At 48.6% G+C, this 24,746-nt stretch overlaps 1 protein-coding gene across 1 annotated transcript in view; it reads right to left on the minus strand.

Annotated features, from left to right (window-relative positions):
- The window catches only part of LOC308638972 (neuroligin-4, X-linked-like), a gene marked incomplete at its 3' end in the record, with an annotated part of 55,058 nt that extends 38,359 nt beyond the window's left edge, over positions 1-16,699 (minus strand). Inside the window, exon 1 of the mRNA XM_081276900.1 lies at positions 16,397-16,699. The remainder of the gene's footprint in view (positions 1-16,396) is intronic.
- Positions 16,700-24,746: the final 8,047 nt, after the last annotated feature.

The raw sequence follows: 24,746 nt of genomic DNA on the forward strand, positions 1-24,746 counted from the left end.
AAAGGGTTGAGTAATTTGATCATCGGTTGCTATTAGAGTTTGGATATAAGGTGTCCCCATAAGCTCATGTGACACAGCGCAGGGATGTTCAGAGGGGAAATGATCAGATTATGAGAACTGTCATCCAATCAGTGGATTAATCCATTTGTAGATTCATAATTTTAATGGACTCACTGGGTGGTGACTGCAGCAGGTGGGGGGTGGCTGGAGGAGGGGGTCCCTGGGCTGTGCCTTTGGGGTCTCTGTCCTGTCCCTGGTGAGCAGAGCTCTCTCTGCTCCCTGGTGCCCTGTCCTGAGCTGCTCTCCTCCTCCAGGCCCTGCCGCCATCTTGTTCTGCCTCCCCTTGGGCCAGAGCCATGGAGTTGGCCCACCATGGACTGAACCTCGGACACCAGGAGCCCCTGTTTTATGGTTTATGGATATCAGTGTGTCAGTGCGTGACACAATTAGAAAAACGAGAAATTATACCCCAATGATTTAAATGTATGAATTGCCAGGATCATTGTCATGTCATGTGTAGCTAATAAAAAATATTAAACTAAAAAAAAAATGGGAGACACCCCCCTCGTCCCCAGAAAGCACTCTGTACTGAGTGGGTGCCTCAGCACACCACAGTGAAGGTCCCCAAATCCTGATGCCTACCGACGAGGACCACCCCACACAACATGAAGCTCTGGGGTCTCCACTCGAAAATCGGATGTTTTCAAATCAAAATGAAATTATAAGCAAAATCCTGCAGGTGTTGGTGAATGGAACCAAGAGCCACAAGCTGGGTGTGTCATCTTCTCTCCAGATCCTGGAGGCCACAAGTCCGAGTTCAAGGTGTCAGAAAGAGCAGTCTTCCTGGGACAGCTCTAGGGGACGACCCTTCCTGGTATCCTTCACCTCCAAGTGGTGGCCGCCATCTTGGAATTTCCATTCTGGGGAACACATCACTGTGCCCATTGTCTACATAGCCACGGGACCATCTGCATTCTGCATGTGACTGTGTCAACACTGAGTGTCTTTTCTCAAAAGGACACTAGTCTCTGGACATCATGGTGCACGCCTGTCATCCCAGCGGCTTGGGAGGCTGAGGCAGGAGGATCGCAAATTCAAAGCCAGCCTCCACCAAAGGGAGGCCCTAAGCAACTCAGTGAGACCCTGTCTCTAAATAAACATGGTGTGGATTAATTGTTTACTAAATTGACTTTTCTTTTCCTCTTTCATTTAACAAGAGTCTAGTGCTATTTTTTTTTTTCTTTTTAAAAAGTATTATTCAAGCAAAATGTGGTTTCCAACCTTGGGCATCCATTGGCTTGAACATGTTAGCACTACTGTCCCTGTTTCCAAAATATAAGCAAAGTTTTCACAACGTACTCAAGGAGAGCATTTACGTTTTTGAGTGTTTTTTTTATCGAAATAATGCAGATCGCTCTGCAAAACGTAAAAAGCAACGTGGATAGAAAAAGAATACAGCAGTCAGGATCCCAATCCAGTTTGAGTGCATTAAATGCTTCTTCGTTAGTGTCTCTGCATCTGTTTAGGATTTTTACAAAAACTGCATACGGAGGACAACTTGGCTCTTTAAATGAAATAGTTTTTTTTTTTTTTCCCAAGTTTGTCACCATTGGGCTAAAAATAATCAGATTCACACCTCCCTACGGGAGCAAACAAGAAATGCAAAAAAAAAAAAAATGTGCATTTATCGGGGAAATGGAGAGAATAATGCAGAATCACCAATTCCCAAGTCACCGATGGCAAAGGTCACATCACCTTATAGTGGGGGGAGGGGGGCTGCTTTGAATTCAGAGCCTCCCGGGTTCAAATAACGGGGTTTTAGAACACGCTTTGCACACGGCTCCATCTTGCCTTCGCTTCACAGGAAAACATCTTATTTTCTCGGAGAACCTCATTGGAATCCATCAGCGTTAACGGCTCCGACCACATCACACCGTTTTCAAAGAGTCTGAGATTTGATTTTCTGTGCAGCTATTGGCTCCGAGTGATTGACAGCTCACCTCCACGGCTCACAGGTGCAAGTCTGGAAGTCGCACGCTGCCATGTCCCAAGACGCTACCGTCCCCTGTCCTCTGTTTCTACTTATTATGCCATCTGGCCCGATCTTAGATAACCTAGTGACGATCAAGTGTGCATTTTCTCATCGACAATTTTGCGGGATTTATTTTTTATTTTATTTTATTTTTCTCTTTACAACTGGTGGGATGCATGGAGTCCCGTGTTTTGTTGTTGTTGTTGTTGTTGTTGTTGTTGTTTTTATTTTAAAAAGGAAATTCCGATCCGATGCCGTTGCTATCTCTCATTGCACCGTCTGCAAGATTGATCCGGCCATGCCACCATATCTATGGTGCCTAAGAGAATCCCCCCAGACAGTGAAATTCCCTGGGTCAAACCTGGCAGGAAAAGCCCCTGATTTTAAAACACAGATTTCTAATTTGGGTGCATCTGGCCTCCCAAGAGCTATCGGAAAATGTCCTGAGACCTTTTGGGTCATCAAACCTGAGGATAGGGCTCCTAGGGGCCTTCAGAGGGTGGGTGCCAGAGAGGCTGCCTAGCACCGGTGACATGCAAGAGAGCCACTGACCAGCAAGCATGTCTCAAGGACTCGGGCGCAGGTCCCTCTATCTTGTTTTGGGAGGAAGATGCATTTGGGCTACACGTCCGAACATTGCATTAGAGAGCACCCTTTCATGATAATTGATTTAATCAACAATAGTTTAGTATCCGCGGTTCATGTTTAGAAGTCAGGGCTTCCATGTAATCCCCATGGCCAGTGAGGCTGAGGCAGGAGGATGTCAAGTTGGAGGCCAGCCTCAGCAACATAGCGAGGCCCTCAGCAACTCAGGGAGACCCTGTCTCTAAATAAAATACAAAATAGGGCTGGGGACGGGGCTCAGGGGTCGAGTGCCCCTGAGTTTAATCGCTGGTACCAAGAAAAAAAGGTGTGATTTGATCCCGGCCTGCTCTGTGCATATATAACCACCATATGCATACATCACAGGGAGCCCGATGAGCATGCACAACCAATACGCTACCTTCACTTTAAAACATGCAAAGTGGTGACATTGTGCAATGGGCGCAGAGCCCACCAAGCTCTCTGCAAAGCTCCAAGTGTTTTAAACGGAAGCTTCCTGTCTTTAGAGAAACGGAAACATTGTTGCAAGAAGATCCTCCAAAAAACAAAATGAAAAAGATAAAAACCGACTTAAATTTCGTAGCTCGGGTTCCCGGGATCATCCCCTCTGAATCCCACGGGCTTCAGTTTTCCAACCCTGAAATTTCTGCTGCTCATTTTAATTCTGCAGAAACAAAGTCCCCCACGTAGGCGAGCAACGTCACCCGGGTTAAAATGCTGACCTGGCTCCCATCCAGGTAAGAAAAGGCGCGTTTCAAGGACATTTAGGATGAAACCCCTTGAAAGTCAAGGAGGTGACCCAGAGTTGTGACCCACAGGGCACCCCCCAGGTGGGGGGGGGGCAGAAAGGCCCATCTGTCTGTCAAATAGGAGGCTGTTCTCGGGTGACTAGAAATCGTCATCTCAGGGACAATTGTGGCATGAAAAAAATTCAAGGTTTGGGGTGGACGGGGTACCAGGGACTGAACCCAGGGACACTGGACCCCTGAGCCCCCTCCCCAGCCCTATTTTGCATTTTATTTAGAGGCAGGGTCTCCCTGATTTGCTTAGTGCCGAGGCTGGCCTCTAACTTGTGATCCTCCTTCCTCAGCCTCTAGAGCCACTGAGATAACAGGTGTTTTTTTTTGTTGTTTGTTTTTTTGTTTTTGTTTTTTTAATTTCTTAATTCTGATCTTTGTTTCTCCGTGGTCCAGCGACCTGATATAAACCAATCATCAAAGAAAAAAAAAGAAAAAAGAAAAAAAAAAAGTCTTGACCGACCTATTGGAGAAGAGAAGGATCTTATGCAAATCCCTCGGTTTGGACAAAGAGCCACAGTCCAATCTCTGCCCAGTGAATGCAAATCTGTCCCCTTTGGCCTCTGAGATTGCCGGCTGGACCTCTGATCCAGTCATAGTGGGTCTTTCTTTCCTCTGAGGACCAGAACTGGAAGACAGATGAAGAACTCAGTCGTTTTTGCAGACATAAAAGGTATACAGCTGGCATCTCCGAGGAAGCCCCGAGCTGGGAGAGAAGCAGGTTCCCTGATAAAGACTCTGAGGGCTCTTAAGAGGGTCAGAGAGAGAGCAGGGCCTTTTAAATAAGTGAAATTCATGAACATTTTGCAAGATGGTGAGACGCTGCCGGGCGGACTCCTATCATCGGTGACTCTGGAGGCTGAGGCAGGAGGATGGAGAGTTCAGAGCCAGCCTCAGCCAAAGGGAGGCCCTAAGCAGCTCAGGGAGACCCTGTCTCTAAGTAAAATGCAAAATAGGGCTGGGGAGAGGGCTCGGGGGTCAAGTGCCCCCCAAGTTCAATCCCAGGTACAAAAAAAAAAAAGTCTCTCCCTGAGCCAACATGACGGACAGTTGGGCCTCATTTTTCTTCTAGAAGGTCCAGGGTCTCTGGCCTGATTCCTAGGACCCTGAAGCACCTTGAGTTGAGTCTAGGGCAGGGTGACAGAGACGGGGTTGCATTTCATTCTAGTACACGTGGGAGACGATCCAGCTAAGGGCAATAAACCAGCAGTTTCTCCGTCCCCATGTGAACACAGGACCACAGAAAGCCCACGTCGTGCCCCACCACAAGGCTGGAAAGTCACACTGCACCTATGTGCTGTGTCCAAGTGCACCCTACGTCACGTCGACCCAGAGAGAATCAATCAAATCAATAGACGCAGCCTTACACACCGGGATTAAAAATAAATGCAAATATAGGAACTTGGGAGAAAGGATCTCGCTAGAGCCATCACCAGTCTACCCCTAGGACAGGTCAATCATGCGTCTCAGCAGAGCTGCGCAAGAGTCCAGAGCTGCTGGACACGTGGGGATTGGCAGGAGGTGAAATGCTACTGAATCCAGGTTGATCAGTGCGCATGGTGTGCAACAGGGCAGCTCTCCCGTGGCAATGCGTCGACAGGAATAAATAGTAGCCGACTAAACACAAGTGAGGGCTCACATTGAATATGCTCATGAGTACGGTGCGGGGCAGGTGCTCAGGAAACACACCAAGTCCCCAGTTTTCTCCAGATGGAAGAGGTTTTATTTAGCTGGCCAGCTGACCACGGCTCCCTGCAGGACCCCTAACTGTCTCTGCAAGGAACAGCCCCAAGGCTGAGCATTTTAGGATATTTCAAGGCAAAACCCACACCCGGGGTGACGTAGCCGCAAAGAGGCAGGTGCAGCAGCTGCATTGGGCAGGTAAGGAGACAATGCAATGGGTGCCTTGGGGTTTCCCAGGGGACTGTCCATATTGGCATAGTAGTAAGCCAGCAAAAGGGAAGTGGATCAAAATTAGAGAATGGTTAATCAGTCTCCGCCGAGGTGCACTGCCCGGGGAAAAAACGGAAACCAAAGAGAACGATTCTACATTGTATAAGAGTTGCTGTTTGCGTCGCCAAGGATGTTGACTGAGCTAGGTGACTATTAGGGGGTGCAGAGACGGGGCTTTCCAAGAAGCATTTCTTACAGGATATGGAGTCTCAGGGAAAAACGGAGGCTGACTGGTCCTCGCCCGTGACATGTAGAACAGAAGCAGTGACCACACCCACTCGCTGAAGTAGAGGCCAGTTTCCTGGACCATCCTTTCCTGCCCGCACTGACCAACTTGCAATCACTGGAATATTTTACAGAGCACAGACCTGGACAGAGGACCAGGTTAAGTATCAGAGATCTCCGGGTCGCACAGCTCAGGGCAAGGCAGAGCCTGGGTATGGAAATGGCCGTCTCAGCCTCACCCTGAACAGAAATCCTTTCAAATGTGCTACTGCAACTTTCTTTGCATGTTATTTTTTTTTCCTTTCCATAAGAAAAGTTAACTGCGTACCGTGCAAAGATTCAGCAAAAGAACCGGAAGGTTCTTGACGGAGCTGGGCACCCTAGCGCACTCCTGGAGTCTCAGGGAGGCTGAGGAAGGAGGATCGTGAGTTCAAAGTCAGCCTCAGCCAAAGCGAGGCCCTCAGCAACTCAGGGAGACCCTGTCTCTAAATAAAATGCAAAATAGGGCTGGGGACGGGGCTCAGGGGTCGAGTGTCCCTGAGTTCAATCCACAATATAAAAGGAAAACGCTGGATACACCCTCCCAGGGAGTCAAAGGCTCCACACAGGTGAGCCGTTTGTATACATGAATAGTAAGGCTAATGCACACGATGCAGCCTTCAAATGCCTGTGGTTATCCTCTAATAGATTCAGGCACCTCAGTTTTTAGTTGTTCATCCTTATGAATCCGAGCCTTTTCTTATAGCACCTGACGTGTGTCTGCAGGTTTGCGAAAAAAAAAAAAAAAAAAAAAAAAAAAAAAAAAACCTTGTGTTTAAATGCATTTTTGAGGGTGGCAGTTGGGTTGGGGTGCATTTGCTAATATGTTCGTGGACACTTGGAAATCCCAGTTCTGTCCTTCCTCCGGTCAAAGACTCTCCCACAAAAATAAAATAAAATAAAAACTATTCCACATTAATCATGACCTGGGCGATTTCAGTTGAAGACGGAATTTTAAAATCGAAAATTGAGGTGTGCGTGTACATGTACACACACACACACACACACACACACACACACACACGTGTGTATATAAACTATTGAGATAGATGCTGAATTCATCTCCAGGATATATCAAGAACTCAAAAAACTCAACACCAAAAAAAACTCCAAATAACCCCATCAATAAATGGGCTAAGGAGATAAAAAGATAATTCACAGAAAAAGGCATAGAATTGATCAACAAATTTATGGGGGAAAAAAAGATATTCAACATCTCCAGCAATTAGACAAATAAAAATACAAGAAAAACGAGTGTAGGTGAGAACGTGGGGACAAGGCTCCCTCCTACGTGGCTCGTGGGACTGCAAATTGGGGCAGCCAATCTGCAAACCAGGATGGAGATTCCTCAGAAAACTAGAAACAGAACCACCATTTGACCCAGCTATCCCACTCCTCGGTTTATAACCAAAGGACTTAAAACCGTCACACGACAGGGACACAGCCACATCCATGTTCATAGCAGCTCAATTCACAAGAGCTAAACTGTGGAACCAACCTGGGTGCCCTTCAGCAGATGAATGGATAAAGAAACTGTGGTATGTCTACACAATGGAATATTACTGAGCCATAAAGAAGAATGCAAGGATGACATTGGCTGATAAATGGATGGAGCTGGAGAGTATCATGCTAAGCAAAATAAACTAATCTCAAAAAAGGCCGCAGGCTGAATATGTTCTCTGATATGCAGATGCTAATTCACAAAGAGGGGAGGAGGGGAAGAAAGTATTCCATTGGATTAGACAGAGGGGAATGAAGGGAAGGGAGGGGGATGGCAATGGGATAGATGGTGGAATGAACTGGCTATCGCTTTCCTATGCTCCTATAGGAACACACACGACCTGTGAAAGTCTACGTCGGGTCCAACCACAAGACTGGAAAGTTACACTCCGTGTATATATAACAGGTCGAGATACACTCTACTGTCCTGAGTGTCTAAAAAAGAACAAATCTTTAAAAAGATTCACGGTGAACACTCATACAAATACACAATTACTTTCTAACTGGTCTTTGACTAGTTTAAACCCCCAACAATATTTTTTTTAATTGACACGTGGTCAGTGTCCACATTTATGGGGTACAGTGGGACATGGCAGTGCATGTACACACTGTGATGATCAGATGAGGATCGTGGGAATTCCCAGGACCTCAGAGCTTTATGCTCTGGGCGAGGAACATTCAAAACCCTGACTTCTGACTATCATAAAAAAGATGCAATTAGTTAATAACCATAGTTACCCTACTGTGCTGTAGAACTTTGGAAGTTCTCCTTTCTCTCCAACCACAGTTCTGGACAAATTAACCACCTCCTCTGCTTCCCTCCCTGCTCCTTACCCTCTATTCCACTTGAATATTCTAGGAGATTGGTTTAGACAACATTTTTGTTCACTGTGACCAAAGGACCAAAAATGAACAAAGTAAAGGAGACGAGGTTCAGTCTGTGGCTGACCAACTCCATGGTTCTGGCCCAAGGGGAGCAGAACAAGATGGCGGCAGGGCCTGGAGGAGGAGAGCAGCTCAGGACAGGGCACCAGGGAGCAGAGAGAGCTCTGCTCACCAGGGACAGGACAGAGACCCCAAAGGCACAGCCCAGGGACCCCCTCCTCCAGCCACACCCCACCTGCTGCAGTCACCACCCAGTGAGTCCATCCAAGTGGATTAATCCACTATGAGTCTACACCCAGTGAGTCCATCCAAGTGGATCAATCCACTTATTAGTCTACACCCAGTGAGTCCATCCAAGTGGATTAATCCACTGACTAGGCTACACCTCATAATCTATGCATCTCACCTCTGCCCCCCTGCATCGTGTCTCACCTGAGTTCTGCGGACACCTCGCATCCACACCATCACACACACCAACTTTCCTTTCCACTCAGGGAAGATCAGGTACCTGATCTGCCCTTGGTACCTGGCTTCTTGAGTTATTCTTTTTCCAAAAATCTGTGCTCAGGCTACAGTGGATTCAGTTTCCCTGGGCTTCGTTTTACATTTGAGCCTTTATTTTAAATGCTCTTTGTCTCCACACATTTAACTATTTTCTCCCAAAAATCTGTTCCACTTTCTTATTCTGGGCAAGTGCTCCATTTTCTCCCTGGTGAAGTCGGCGAGAAGTTCCATCCTCGGTCCCCACCGACTGGGTTCCATCTGGTCCCTCCGAACCCTCAAGAACTGTGCGCATACATGGTCCACGTCAGGTAAAATGGAAATATTCGTGATAGAAGGGAGGTCAATCCATTACAACAAGCTGACCAGGAAAAGAGAAGGAAACTTACTGGGAACAGAGATTGATGGATTTACGTGCCTGTACCCATAAGGTCTAAGGAATCCCACTGTTAAGTACAATATAATGCCCCTGATAAACCCATTAAAATGCAAATGTATGTATTTGCATTTTTTGCATATATACGATATTACATATGTGTATATGTGTAATTCTGATCTAATTCAGGAGGCCAGGTAGCGCCATTCCTCCCTCCCTGGGACCACGACAGGCTACACCATCTTGACTTAACCAAACCCAGCAGCCAGTGTTGCTAAAGAAGTTAAAATCGAACCGTACGTCATTACTCTCTGAAAATGATGAGCACAACCCCTGCTACGTGAGCTAATATGGCCTCCACCTCCAACTATTTAAAAACAAGATTTAGGAACTGGAAAAGGAGCCGCCATCTTCCTGAATATTCAATATGGCGCAATATTCAATATGGCGCCCAAGAGATGAGACCCATATCCCCCTTCACATGCTCAATGGAAGATAAATCCTGATAAAACGTATTTGCTCTAAGACACAATATTCTGATTTAATTTTTTTTTGTTTGTTTGTCCCTCTTTCTCTTTCTGCTACAAAGAAGGGACCCATTGGCACTGGTCCATGGTTAAAAATGGACCAAAGGTAAGTAGTTTAGTCTCCTTCAAAACCTTACTGCTTGGTCCACAACGAATGGGGAATGAATGAATTACAGAAAACTCATTTTAATTCGAACGTATCTGCTCAAGCCATTATCACAGGTCACCTCCCTTCCCCAGAGCATCTCTTTTCGGAGTAACATTCAAGACAGGACGATGTCATAGGATGCTTTCCAAGATGATGTGACCCTGGGGACCCTTTCAGAACAAACTCCTGATTGGGGGAGCCCTTTCCACCAATCACGACCGTGCCTTCAAATTTCTTTCACGGGATCACCATGAAGAATTTTTCCTGGGAGACGTTCCACCTCACCAACTTTAAGCAGCGGGATTTTCAAAAGCCCAGGGACCCGGTCACTCCTATGCGGGCAGCGCTGGAGTCTGCTCCCTGGGCTGTCACTGGATTGGAAACGATGCTCAGAAAAAAAGCCACAGATGCAAGAGTGGGAAGCTGTTTCCATCAGGGTAAATGGACCTCCTCCACTGGACTCCTCCTTGCCAGAGCCAGGCAACTGCATCCCTACGTCCGCCATATTGAATTTCCATCTTGAGCTAGGCCCCAGAATGGACTCAGCCAGCAGACTCTGTCCAGCAGAGGGCCAGGAAGGCTTATCAGGACCAGCATCCCCTGCACACCGGGGCCACTGAAGGCTTGCTGTGCCCACTCCTTCCTGGTCAGTCCTTCCTAATCTCTGGGGGCTCCTTAAACTTGAGTTGTAGCCACAAAGGGGTCCATCCATCTATCCATCCATCATGCACGGGTCTTTTAACAAAGTGCATGACAGTGTCCGTCTTGGCACCATCTATATATGATGTGAATATTATGTGTACATATCAGGGCTGGGTTGTGGCTCGGCGGTAGAGCGCTCGCCTGGCAGGTGCGAGGCCCTGGGCTCGACCCTCATCACCACATAAAAATAAATAAAATAAAATAAAGGTATTGTGTCCAACTACAACTAAAAAATAAATATTAAAAAATGTATAATATATATGTATATTATATATACAAATATATCTATATATTATAAATATCTATAAATATATATCTATATATTATATAAATATATATATAACATATGTATATATAGAGATATGTATATACACACACATAGATATATCTTATTTTATGCATATATTTTATTGCATATTTATATGCATCCACATATTATGTATACTCAGATTTCACTACATACTTATATAAATCCCTCTAATTGTATCTTTCTGCATATTATATATACTCAGATTTTATTTGTTCCTTATATAAGTTTTCTAACTCTATACATCTGCATACTATACGTATACCCATTTGATTACACATTTATTCCAAAGTTTGTTGTTTTTCTATATTATGAATATATACACACAATAATAGTGATGTGAATGGTACTGTTTTATATTTATAGGCGATTACCCAGGATATGATGCTTGCATATGACACTTTATGTCTAGATAAGTTCTATTTGACACAATACACTATAATTAAATACGATGCATGTGTGTGATGGTATTTAAGTCTTATTGCATGTGCTGGACATTTACATATAATCGTGTTTCTAAAGGAAATGTACATTTAAATATTTAAATGTATATAAACTAGACTATTATATGGAGGCTTTGCAAAGAATCTGGATGCACAGCTACTTAAGATAAAAGGCAAAGTTCTGCCTTCAATCCTGCAAAAATAAGTCGATGGATAATAAACGCTGCCATCAAGTTTGTAAATTGTGTGTAAATTTATTTATTTATAAGTGGATTAAATAAACAGTATAAATGGGGTTTTTTTTCACTGATTTTGTATTTTGTATAAAATATACTCAGGCTGGGGTGGTGACTCAGTGCAGTGACAGCACTTGCCTGGCACGTGGGAGGCACTGGGTTCGATTCTCAGCACCGCATACAAATAAGTGAATAAAATAAAGGTCCAGAAACATCAAAAAAAAATTCTAAAAAAATCTAAAAAAAATATTCAAAGAGAATGCTCAAAGGAGACGCAGCGTTATATATGCCTCCATGTCCCTAAGCCCTCGAACTCTGTTTAGGGCTCATAATGAATGAACGGAGATCTTTCTGCTAAATGAGGACCACACCTGTCAATCATACACAATCTATGGGAGACATCTCTGAGTATCACACTTTGGGTGGATAAAGATGAAAAAAAATGATTAATTAAATTAATTAATTTTCCTTCTGATACACACTCTGAGTTTACCTGATGTGATGCAATGGTGGAGAAAAAAAAAATATTTCATGCCAGAAATACCTTCTAGCTGTTCCACAGGTGCATGCAGGTGTGTAAATCAACCTGCACGTATGTAACGCCCTGCTGAGGACACGCGTTGATGTCGCATGTGCAGAGCTGACTTATTTAGGAAAGCAATGCTCAGTGACATGTCTCATTCGTGCAAAAAAAAAATAAAAATAAATAAATAAGTAGATAAATAAAGTCTGTTTTTCTGAGTTAGCTCCTGCATTCCGAGTCCTGCCCTGTTTAAGGAGCAAAAATCTGACATTAGCACAGGCCCGCAGTGGGAACATCAAGAAATGTGATATGCACCTTGGAACCCGGGGGGACCAAGTGTTGATGGTGTTGAAATGTTAGACAAGGACCGTTTCCTCGGGCCAGCATCACAATACACAGAGGGCCCTGTCTGCACTTTGCAGAGCGGAACTTGGAGTCAGCGGGACTGTTCCTACCGGTGCCAATCATGGATTTCTGAATTCTGATCCCTCCTGTAAACGTTCCAAAAACCCATCAAGGGAGGCAACTTGCAACCAGCCTCGTTTCTTGGCGGTTTCAAAATGACGGGGCTCCGATTTCAGGCCCCAGAATGGAGCTCTGTGTTGCAAATGTGCGCCCCTCCCCCGCACCGGGACAGCAAGTACCAAACAGAGGCCAGAGAGCAGCAGGGTGCAGGGGTCCCAGGGAGCCCAGGGCAGAGGCCTTGGGGATGCTGTTCCTCCAGCTGCAGGTCTGGGGTGAGCAATTTAAGCTCTGGGTCCCAGCCAGGCTCTGCAAACCAAAAAGATGCCCTACTAATAGGAGAGGCTAAGAAGGCCTGGTAGCCACCCCCCAAAAATGGTGCTCTGATATGGTGCCAAGTCACTATTTATTTTTAAAAAATGCATTTTAAATAAAGCAACCCAGAGAAGATTCTGGGTCATCGCTCCCCCATTTTTAAAGAGCCATTTCATTAGCAAAATCCAAAAAGATACACTGGAGTCCTTGAATTGGAATCCTCCACCCAGGGAGATCCCAGAGATGCATTGTATAGTTTCACCTGCTGAAATTGTAGAACCATCAGGAATAGATTAAAGAAAACCACAGATAGATCTATAAGCACATAGATAGACAGATCCCTATCTAGATAGATAGGAGATAGATCTATAGAGATCAATCTTTAAATAGATAGTAGACAGATGTACAGAGACATAGATAGATAGATCCATACCTAGATGGTAGATAGAGCTGTAGATAGATTGATCTATAAACAGATAGTGGAAGAACTATAGATAAATACATAGATACATAGACGGATAGATCCCTACCTAGATAAGTAATAGATCGATCTATAGACACATAGATAGATAAATCCATACCTACATAGTAGATAGATCTATAGACAGATCTATAAATAGATAACAGATCTATAGAGATCAATGTATCAATAGATAGCAGATAGATCTATAGATAGACAAATATATAGATGCATAGAACTATATAGAGATCTGCAGATAACATACATAGATACCTAGAGCTATAGATAGATACATGGATTCATAGATAGATCCATACATAGAAATTTAGACCTATATACACATTGATCTATAGATCGATGGATCAATAGATAGATAATTTTTAAATGTTGCCGAGTCTCATTTTCTCCCCTTCATACACTATTTCTGGGAGGAAGAGTAGCCTAATATCTGCTCAGATGCAAGGAGGTGCAGTCTAGAAGCAATGGGCCAATCAATCCCCATGGACAGGTGTGCCTCTGCCCAGCCCAGGTGTGCGGCCCACACACCCCGACAGGTGAGCTCATCACAGAGTGACTGAAGTCAGAAAAGACAGCCCCTGTCCATGGGTGAGTTGATTTTAGGAGAGCTAAAATGGTCCTTTAATTTATTCAACGTAACCCTCTGCCAAAGGAAACCCTTCCTATCCATGGATCTAAGTATTTCTTCAAAACCATCAGTTGCAAAAGTACGCAAAAGAAAGGAAACAGATTCAAACTACACTGAAGGTTATTTTTCCCACTTGGTCTGATGATATATATATATTGTCAAAAGGAAAATGTGATTCAGAAAGAAGACCCTGTGGCTTGTATACCAAAATGTCCTGTCCTAATAAATATAGACAGACAGACAGACAGATCATATGCCTAACTGACACTTGAGTTTCATATACGGAAATGAACTCTCCTTGTGTTGGGCAAAAAAGATCATTTTTTTCTAACCGGATACTTTGCTTTCAGTGTAAGAGTCTTGTCATTAGAAAACAATAAATTCAGTCAACAAGTTGGATGAGTGGATATTTATGTCCCCAACCATCCAAGAAGGGTTTCCAATTAAAAAAGAAGGATGTTAAACTGAGGTCCTCTGCATGTTTGCTTTTCTGAGAACCTTTCTCCTCGGGGGTCCAGGAATAAAAGCACAAGATTGTAAAGAGTTCTTAAAGGCGCGGCTGTGTGCCAATCCACAAGGCCCTCCCGAGATTGTGCACCGGTCATCAAGGAGCTTTCTGCAGATTACTACAAAGAAAAAAAAAATGAGTAAAACCTAAACTGAGAAATAAAGAAAAAAAAAACAAAACCCACATGCTGATCATCCTCTGCCCACATCTCAGATCAAAAACCAGGAGCTTGCAAACACACCCAAGTCGATTTACTTTCACTTTTCTAAAAAACATCCAGAAATCGGCTGCCTCTCCCTGAGGTAGCAATCCCAGAGTTATCACCAATCTCTGCTCTGCTGAGGAAGGAAGGAGCAGGTGCCCTGGCTTTAGGGACAAACGGGGCATATGCCACAATACTCTATGAAAAATACAAAGGACAGCCACCATTTCTCCACCCCAGAATCATCCATCCAAGCACCTTCCCAACAGCATCTGAGCCCAGCCATTATGACCGAAATGCAATTTTCTTTCAACCCATACTCAAAAAAAAAAAAAAAAAAAATCATTTCTAGCTTCCAAAAAAAAAAAAAAAAAATCCCAGCTCTGATTTTAATCCAGTGATTTAAAACTGATGAAGTAATTTTCCACTTGCTACAATTGGCCCTGATTATATTCTTGCATGTTGGAGAAGAGACTGTTACACACACACACACACACACACACACACACACACACACCCTGCATTTCTTTTGAGTGACAGAACACTGAGTACATGCATATTTGCAGAAGCCTCGGGGGAAATTCTTAAGTCCTGAATTGCAGGAGCAAGAAAAATCTTTTTTTTTTTTTAAAGCATTCGTGCAACCCTGTACATGAGCACCCCCACACGCCACCACCCCCCACCCCCCCACCCCCGGTTCTATTCCACGCACCGGGAGAAAATCTACGCTCGGGATTTAGAGGATTACTGTTAGCGTCTTCCCCGCAGCCAACTCAAGGCATGAACTAATTCTCCACTGGCCAAATCGGCCCCCACGAAAATGCAGATCTGTTCGCCATCTGATGGTCGCAGCGGGCTGTGCCAACCTTCAGGAAAACGCGATCCCGTCTCCTTTCAGACCATGCGGCTGCTCTCTCTCTGCAAGGCCCCGGAGCTGGGCGGTGTGCGTGCGCGCAGTGTGGCCCAGGGGGGTCTGCACGTCCCTCTCCTTTCCCCCGCAGGACGCCCACCCAAATGGCTCAAAATTGTGCTTCCTGCGGGTAACGAGGTCTCTCTAAACTTTTTTCTTTTCCTTTTTTTTCTGTCTTGTCTCTTTGCAGTTCATCCCCCCCCCCCCAAAAAAAAAAAAATCACGGTAATGGCTGATCCATCGTGCGCGCCCTGCCCCGCGGTTGGACAACCCAGGGGGCAGCTCCTTCCTGGCCTCTGAACACGGTGAGCAGGGGGACCCTGTCCAAAGCCCAGGATGGGCACACCGAGGACCCTTTCCGCACAACTGACCGAATGCAGAGGCCACACCACCACCTTGTGGAGTCGGACGGCAAGAGCAGCACCTGCCAAGTTCTCCAGCCCCCTCCCCAGGCAGCCCTCGCCCCCCCCCACCCCCAGGTCTTAAGTTGGGTACAGATGACAGATGGGGATCCTCTCTCCCCGCGCACCTCGGGCTCCGCGAGCGCTGGGTGTCAGTCTCCGTTGCGCGCCCGCCCGGCGCCCGCGCAGGCTGCAGAGCAGGGCGCACGGCGGGGGCCCGACCTGCCTCCGCCACCGCCGCCGGACCCCCAACGCGCAGCCTCCCCGGCCCCCTCCCCGGCCTTCCCGAGGACAGCGGCGCCGCGGCGGGTCCCAAAATGAATGAAAAAAGAGTCGCACACCTGCGGGGCCAGGCGCAGGAAGAGGCCGGAGGAAAAGACCCGCAGCCAGAAAATTAAAAAAAAAAAAAAAAATCGCGTTTGGGGAAGGGAAAGAGGGGAGTCAAGGACGTCCTCGGGCGCCCCTCGCCTTGGAAACGAGGCCTCGGTCCCCAGGGTGGTCCCGGCCAGGCCTCGGGGCCGGGGGTTCCGCGGGTCCCCCAGCTGCCGCCCCCGCAGCGCCGGGAAGAAAGGGCGCAGTGTCTGGCGCCGGGATCGCGCGCCCGGGCCCAGGGCTGCGCGGGGCGCTCGGCCCGACCGGGCCGGGGAGGGGGCGTGCGCCAAGCCGGGGTGGGGGGCCCGGGGACCCGAGCCTACCGGATCTCGCGGAGGCCACCGAGCTGGGACCGGCTGCGGGCGGGGAGGGAGCCGAGCGGGGCTGCGATTCGGAGGCTGGAGTGGCCCCGGGAGGGGGGGAGGCGACCGGTGTCCAGCTGGAGAGGGGAGCCGCCTCCGGGTGGGGGGCGCCGCGCAGGCGGGGACCTGGGCCTCTCTTCCCACGGCGAGGCCCCCACCCCCGCATCATCTGCAGCCGAGCGACACCTCCCTCCCCCGCCTCCCGCCCCAGCCCCCGCCCGCGCTTCCGCAGGTCAGGCCCCGCGAGTGCGGGCGCAGGCTCGGCGCGCCGCGGCCTCGGCCTGGGGGAGCCTGCGGGACCCGCCTCTCCGGGTGGTCCCTCCTCAGCCCGCGCCCCGCCACCACCCCGTGTCCGCCAGGATCTTCGCCACCAGCAGCGGGGGCCTAGCTGCGCGGGAATTGGGGCTGGGGGGAGGCCGGCGGGGGAAGGCTGGGGGGGGAGGCCGGGAGGCCAGGTGGGGGCGGGGGTGGGGGCGACAGGAAGCACGGGACAGTTGCGACGGGGGGTTGTGGGTCGTGTGGTCCGAGGCCAAGGAGGGGTTCCACCTCTGGAGACCCCCTCCCCTTCTCCGCCTGGGGGACTGGCGGATCGTGCGCCCTGCCAACTGGTGGCGGAGCTGCTGGGTGCACACGGACGGTGGCCCCAGCTCCCTGGAGACCCCGGCGCCGACACCCTCCGCTTCCAACTTTTCTCCTCTTTCAGAGCCTCTCCGCGAGGCTGCTCGGCGCGGTAGCTGCATTACCCCCTCCAAAAAAAAAAGAAAAGAAAAAAGGGGGGGGGGGTCCAGGCCAGATTCCGAGGCTCGCAAAGAAGCCACCCCACCAGCCACCTGCCCCCAATCCCCTGGACACCCTCCCATGACTTGCTTCCTTCCCCCCCAACCCCCCACCCCCTGGCGCGCGCGCACCCACACCCACGGAAAGAAAGGTCCCTGATCCTGCTCCCCGGTTTTGAAAAAAAAAAAAAAAAAACCAGCGCTGAGCCACCCTGGGCTCGGTCTCCAGCGCGCCCCCGGGATGGCTGCCCAGCCAGGTCCGGATCAATCACGTGCGCTACTCCGTGCACCACACCAGCCGTCATCTTAACTGAGGCCAGCAGGGGAGGGGGGGGGGGGGAGATGGCTCCATGCAAACCCAGCCAAGCCTGATTTTCCTTCTTCTGTCTAGTTAGCCTCCCCCACCCCCGCCCCTGAACCCCTGCGCCAAAGGCACCCCAGGCGGTGGTAGCTGATAGTTTTCTTCAAGAAAGAGAAAGGCCCCATCCGTGGTGGCTCACAGTTTGCAAGACAAGCCTCAGCCTTCTCCTCCAGTCCTGGCTTGCAGAGAACTGGCGCTGGGCTCCGGTCCTCGCTTCTGTACTGCAGACACACACACACACACACACACACACACACGCACACTTCCCCCTCCTCTCCGCCACACGCGTGTGTTTATTTGTATGTCAGGCTTTTGCCACTTTGTAAACACATCACACAACCTTTCCCCCCACACACACCCCCAAGCAGAGCCCTTCCAAGAGCTGATTGCAGCAAAATGCATCCCAACAACCTTGGTCCAAAAAAAAAAAAAAAAAAAAAAACACATAATACACATTTTCTTCTTTTTCTGTCCAGTCCCCCATAAAAGCAAATATTTCTATGGAGACGCTGCATGCCTGCAGCCTTCCTTCCCCATGAGAAGCTGTTCATACATGTCCACACACACCCACCCACACCTAAGGAATGGAGCGACAGATGGGGACACATTCCTGTCCCCATTCTCCTCCCCATCCAGGGAAGGGAAGGAAATAAATGAAAATGCCCAGTTAAAGGACGCCGCCGAGACGTCCGCAGAGAGTCTGCCCACACCACCACCACCACCACCTTCCTGTGGCAGGAGAAGAAGAGACGCAAGTTGAAATGTTCCCAGGCACATCTCGACACAGAGAGAGACATCTTAGAATGGTACCTACCTGGGGCTGGGGAAGCTGCATTGGCTGATAAGGGTTCTCCTGGCACATCCAGATTTTTCCAGGGAACCAGGCTTCTGATTCAGGAGGCGGTAGGCAGCCAGGGCAGCCACTCCATCTGCTCATCCAAAGGAATTCGAGGGCCACGGGCAGCACCCTGGGAGGAGACTCAGTGGCTTGGGTTGTCCATCCTCCTCCTCCTCCGTGACCAGGGAGAAGAAAGCAGCATCTGAGTCCAGGCAGCAGGCGGGCAGCCGAGAGCCGGGGCTGAATCCAGGCTCTGTGCTGAGAGCCAGAGATGGGCGAGAGGAGCGGCTCCGAGAGAGAGAAAGAGAGACTGAGCCGAGAGGTCCCGCTGTCTGCAGCCCTCTCCTCCAGCCATTGGACCAGGCTGAATGAAATTTACAAACGCCCCAGCCAATAGAGGCGCGCAGTTGCCTCCATCACTAGAGAGACACAGCCACCCGGCTACAACCTCACGCCAAGAGCAGCTTAATCCCAGTGCAAACCAGCTGTGACAGAGAGAGCCCCGAGCCCGGGGTGGCAGACAGGTGGGCACAGAGCAGGCACACAGCAAGCCACCCAGCAAAAGCGTCCAGCCAGCCGGGGGGCTACCGGGCAACCTCGAAATACCCTCTGTACTGGGCATCTTGAACTGTCGGTGGTCAGGGTCCCCGGCTGTCCTGGTGGTCAGAAGGTAACGCACAGGTGCTTAACCACTGAGCCACATCCTCAGCCCCTTTTTTTTAAAATCGATTCATTAACTTATTTATTTATTTATTTTAAATTTTTGAGACAGGGTCTCACTAAGTTGCAAAGGGTCTTGCTCAATTGCGGAGGCTGGCCTCCAACTTGAGATCCTCCTACCTCAGCCTCCCAAGCCTCGGGGAAGACAGGCGAGTAACACCACGTCTGGTCTGGCTTGCTACCTACTTTGAAACATCGCCCAGTTCACTTTCAAGGTCTAAAGAGTTCTTCCTTTTCAGCCAATCTCCAGTTGGGAGAGAGAATAATGAATTTCATGTCGGGTCACGGGAAATTGACGACCGATGGACACCATATGAAGTGGGTTTAGAAGCTGTTGAAGCAGACATTATCCGATTTGGGGGAATGAACACAGGTGCTTCAGCTGGATTGCTGGGGTCCAAGTTGCCGATAACCTTGGAGGTGCGTTTAAATGATTTCCGGCTCTTTTCCTTCCTGCATCTGCAAGTAATGAAGGGGGTGACGTGAATCACGCAGCCAGGTGGTGATAATTAGCTGAGTGCATACTTAACAGGATGTGGCAAGTCTTAATAAAGGTCACATTTTCTTAATTTTTTTGACAGTGCAGTAATTCATTTATAGAAGGGAAATACACAATTGCCTCTGTTGAGAACAGAGAATTGAAGCATCCAATCTGCAAAAATGAGTTGATATAATGGTATCATGTGTGTGTGGTGGTGGGGGGGGGTTCCCTGCAAATTCTTGCAAGAGGGACTCCTGGGTCGCAGGGTCCACCATATTGTAAGGTTCGTGTCCAGGGCTCTATCCTTGCTGGGTCAGCCTCCTTGGAAAGCTGGTCACCTTCTGTGGATCTTAGGGGAGAGACCTCTACAGAGATCCCATGTAGCTCCCCTGTGGTTTGGACCTGAAATGTCCTCAGGAGGCCCCTAGGTTCAAGGGTTGGTTTCCACCTGGGAGCTCTTTGGGGGTGGGGCCTGGTGGGAGGAGCTTAGGTGTTTGGGGGTGTGGCCTTGGAGAGGTCTGTAGGATCCTCTTTTCTGCTTCCGGGCCACAAGGTAGGTCACCTGGTTAGCAGCCCTGGTGGTTCTGCCCCACCACACACTTCCAGCCACGATGAGCTACTTCCCCACAGCCTCAAAAGCAATGGGGGCCAAGGGACTGAAACCTCAGCAATTGTGATTCTTGGTCAACCTTTCTTCTTGATCAGTTGATGGTCTCGGGTAACTCATTACAGTGCCAGAAAGCTGGCTCACACAATATAAAAACCTTCTTCACCAAAAACAAGAATATAAATGTAGATATCTATCCAATAATGGAAAAACAAATAATGTACATAAATATTTATAAATATATGCGTATTACAAATGTGTATGCTTATATGAATATATACAAAAAATCGCCTATTGCTTTTCTGTATAACACAAACATATGCATATTTGAATATGTACATCTAGTGCAGATTGCTTTTCTATTATTAGATATTTAAAGTCATCTCTCTTCTAATAGATAGATAGTCAAGGTACACTGACGTGGTAATGTCACATTAATAAATAAAGCCATCATAAATGTATTATTATGTAAGAAGTGCGGCTTTCCCTGCACAGCAATGACATTCTCAGATGACCAATATGGACGCTAACTTTGCAAGAATGTGTTAATTCACTGACTGACTTAAAAATTCCTTCAGTACTTTGTAAACTCTTGCACAGTCTTGAGAACTGAAAATATATCTGTGACCTAACCTTTTTTTTTTCCCAATTGTTTTTGCATTCTGATACCAAGGATTGCATCCAGGGGTGTTTAACCACTGTGCCACATGCCCGGGAGCCCCTTTTTTATTTTTTTATTATTTTGCTAAGTTGCGAAGGCTGGCCTCCAACTTGGGATCCTCCTGCCTCAGCCTCCTGAGTTGCTGGATATTTTTTTCAGCTTTTTTGGCTGATAAGAGCAATTGGAGAGGAAAAGTTCATTTGCAGGCTCATGGTTTCAGAGGTCTGGATCCATACATGGCTGACCCGTTCCGTGACCCTAGAGACACAGCTCCCAGGCCACCAAGCCTGCTTCCTGACCTGCAGTGAGAAAATGGGAGTGGGGCGGACCTGAATGGAAACCGGGACTCCAGAGCTGATGGATAGCATTCATGCACTGCCACAGCCGATTAGTCCAAATCTGGACCAGTAGCAGAGACCCCAGGGCTGACTCAACCCCTAGCCTGGCGTGCTCAGGTGGGGGAAACCCGCTATGGGGTCCTCTCTTGAAACTCAAGAGCTCTGTTCCTGTGTCTTTCTTGGATAAATCCTCCTCTTGCACGCACACCACCTGGTCTGTGGAGTCCTTCTGCAAATTCATAAGAATCCAGTAAGAAGAAACGGACGCTGAGCCCCCCCAACACTTCCCGGCTGCAGAGACCCCACCTCCAGCAGAATCAGAGCCCAGTTTCATCTCAAAAACCTCCGTCTAGCTTGGGATGGGGGCGTGTGCCTCTCATTCCAGTGGCTTGGGGCTCAGGCAGGAGGATCCTAAATTCAAGGCCAGCCTCAGCATCTCAGTGAGACCCTGTCTCTAAGTAAAATAGAAAGGGCTGGAGATGTGGCCCAGAGGTGAAACAGGCCGGGGTTCAATCCCTGGTATCAAAAGGAAAAGGGGAAAGACTTAAGTTTTGCAGAACAAGATGGCGGCAGGGCCTGGAGGAGGAGAGCAGCTCAGGACAGGGCACCAGGGAGCAGAGAGAGCTCTGCTCACCAGGGACAGGACAGAGACCCCAAAGGCACAGCCCAGGGACCCCCTCCTCCAGCCACACCCACCTGCTGCAGTCACCACCCAGTGAGTCCATCCAAGTGGATTAATCCACTTATTAGTCTACACCCAGTGAGTCCATCCAAGTGGATTAATCCACTTATTAGTCTACACCCAGTGAGTCCATCCAAGTGGATTAATCCACTATGAGTCTACATCCAGTGAGTCCATCCAAGTGGATTAATCCACTTATTAGTCTACACCCAGTGAGTCCATCCAAGTGGATTAATCCACTTATTAGTCTACACCCAGTGAGTCCATCCAAGTGGATTAATCCACTTATTAGTCTACACCCAGTGAGTCCATCCAAGTGGATTAATCCACTTATTAGTCTACACCCAGTGAGTCCATCCAAGTGGATTAATCCACTTATTAGTCTACACCCAGTGAGTCCATCCAAGTGGATTAATCCACTTATTAGGTGGAGGCTCTCATAATCTGGTCTTTTCACCCTTGAACTTTCTTGCATTGTCCCCAACAGGAGGTTTGGGGGCCCATCTCACATCTAAACTGTAACCCAGGGTTTTCAGAAAGCATACAGCCGGGGGATAATGGACTCGGAACCACGAAAAGGTATCAGGATCTCAAGATGTTGAGGAGGTCCTGGGTGATATATGGGTTCACTGGTGCCCATAAAGGTAGAAATGATCCAGGAGAATTGTCAGAGGAAAACTGCGTTCAGAAGGAAAGGAAGGAAAGATAGACATTGTTCAACCTCAGATCTAGATGGGTGTTTGGAAACCGGGGGAGTTGAGCCTGGGAGAAGGGATGAGTATTTACAGAGGTGGGATTATGTGGAGCGCTGAAGGTCTGCGGGAGAGCTCGGGTTTTTCCAGTTACCCTTGAGGAGCTAATAGCATATTTTATGTCGGTGGGAAAAGGAGGAAAAAATCAGATTTACATTTTAGGACGTTTGCTTTGGTGGTGAGATATGGAGAGCGAGGTGGAGGCAGGGAGGGATGAGAGCAGAGAAAATAAATATTCCTGAGACGTTGAAAGGATGCATGCCCTAGAGAAATGAATTCCTGAAGGAGAGAGAGAGAGAGAGAGAGAGAGAGAGAGAGAGAGAGAGAGAGAGAGAGAGAAGAAGAAGAAGGAGGAGGAGGAGGAGGAGGAGGAGGAGATGGAGGAGATGGAGGAGGAGGAGGAGATGGAGGAAGAGGAGATGGAGATGGAGGAGGAGGAGGAGGAGGAGATAGAGGAGGAGGAGATGAAGGAGGAGGAGGAGATGGAGGAGGAGGAGATGGAGGAGGAGGAGGAGGAGGAGGAGATTGAGGAGGAGGAGGAGGAGGGGGGAGATGGGGAGGAGGAGATGAAGGAGGAGGAGGAGCAGATGAAGGAGGAGGAGGAGGAGATGGAGGAGGAGGAGATGGAGGAGGAGATGGAGGAGGAGGAGATGGAGGAGGAGGAGATGGAGGAGGAGAAGAGGAGGAGGAGATGGAGGAGGAGGAGAAGGAGGAGGAGGAGAAGGAGGAGGAGGAGATGGAGGAGGAGGAGGAGATGGAGGAGGAGAAGGAGGAGAGGAGATGGAGGAGGAGGAGATGGAGGAGGAGGATGGAGGAGGAGATGGAGGAGGAGGAGAGGGAGGAGGAGGAGATGGAGGAGGAGGAGATGGAGGAGGAGGAAGAGGAGGAGGAGATGGAGGGAGGAGGAGAAGGAGGAGGAGGAGAAGGAGGAGGAGGAGATGGAGGAGGAGGAGGAGATGGAGCAGGAGGAGGAGATGGAGGAGGAGGAGGAGGAGATGGTGGAGGTGGAGATGGATCAGGAGGAGGAGATGATGGAGGTGGAGGAGGAGATGGTGGAGGTGGAGGAGGAGATGGTGGAGGAGATGATGGAGGTGGAGGAGGGAGATGGTGGAGGTGGAGGAGGAGATGGTGGAGGTGGAGATGGAGGAGTAAGAGTTGGGAAGGGGAAGAAGAAGGGCTAGGAAGGAGGGTAATAAAGAAGAGAATGAAAGAGAGAAGAAAGGGAAGAGAGAGCGCCCGGCATGGGCAAGGGGTCATTTCTGAGTACACTCATGGGGGCCCCTGGGAGGGAGAGTTGTGGGTAAACCTGAGAGGTTGATGTGGCCGGTCGGTTGGGTAGCAGAGACCTTTCCTGGGACAGAAGATGAGAAAGGTGATGAATCACCTGGGCTACGCTCGCCACCCTCCCGGGTGCTACCATCTTACTGCGTCCTTCATCCAGGTTATGATTTGGACCCGGAACTGTCCCTCCAAGGCTCCTGTGTTGAAGTCTTGCTCCGGGTGCACAGGTGAAGCTCATCGGAGGTGATGGGATCCTGAGGGGCCTCACCTCATCAGTGGACGGATCCATCGATGGCTGGATGGCACCTTTGCTGTCTGCCCTTGGAGCAGGACTTGTGGGAACAGTGTCGTCCTCTGTGTCCATGGGGTGAGATGTTGCCTCTGAACACCCTCCTACTATATACTAGGCAGCAACAGGACCTAAACTGTGGACTGTGAGCCCAGATCAACCTTTGGTCTCTGTAAGTTGATGATCTCAGGTATGTGTAATACAGTCACAGGAAGCAATAAATTGGGGGAGCCAGATGTACAGACAGGAAACACGCACTCATATGGGATTGGCTCATGCATGAGATCCTTGGGGGGAAAATCTCCGCTACTTGCTGATGATCAGTATCTTTGTAAGTCATCCTGACATGAGACCCGAAGTTCTGAGCATGCAGTTCAGTAAATTTGAGAAGAAATCAGAACGGAAACAACCTTGAACGTATGATGTCTGCCTCATATTTACCCGTTTACCGATTTTATCCGTCGACCCCATGCAGCCGAGACATGACCAGGGCGTAGGACATTCTCAGTTTATCAGAAAATATTT

Source organism: Spermophilus citellus (assembly GCF_964194105.1).
Source record: "Spermophilus citellus genome assembly, chromosome: X".
In the NCBI taxonomy this organism is placed as follows: Eukaryota; Metazoa; Chordata; class Mammalia; order Rodentia; family Sciuridae; genus Spermophilus; species Spermophilus citellus.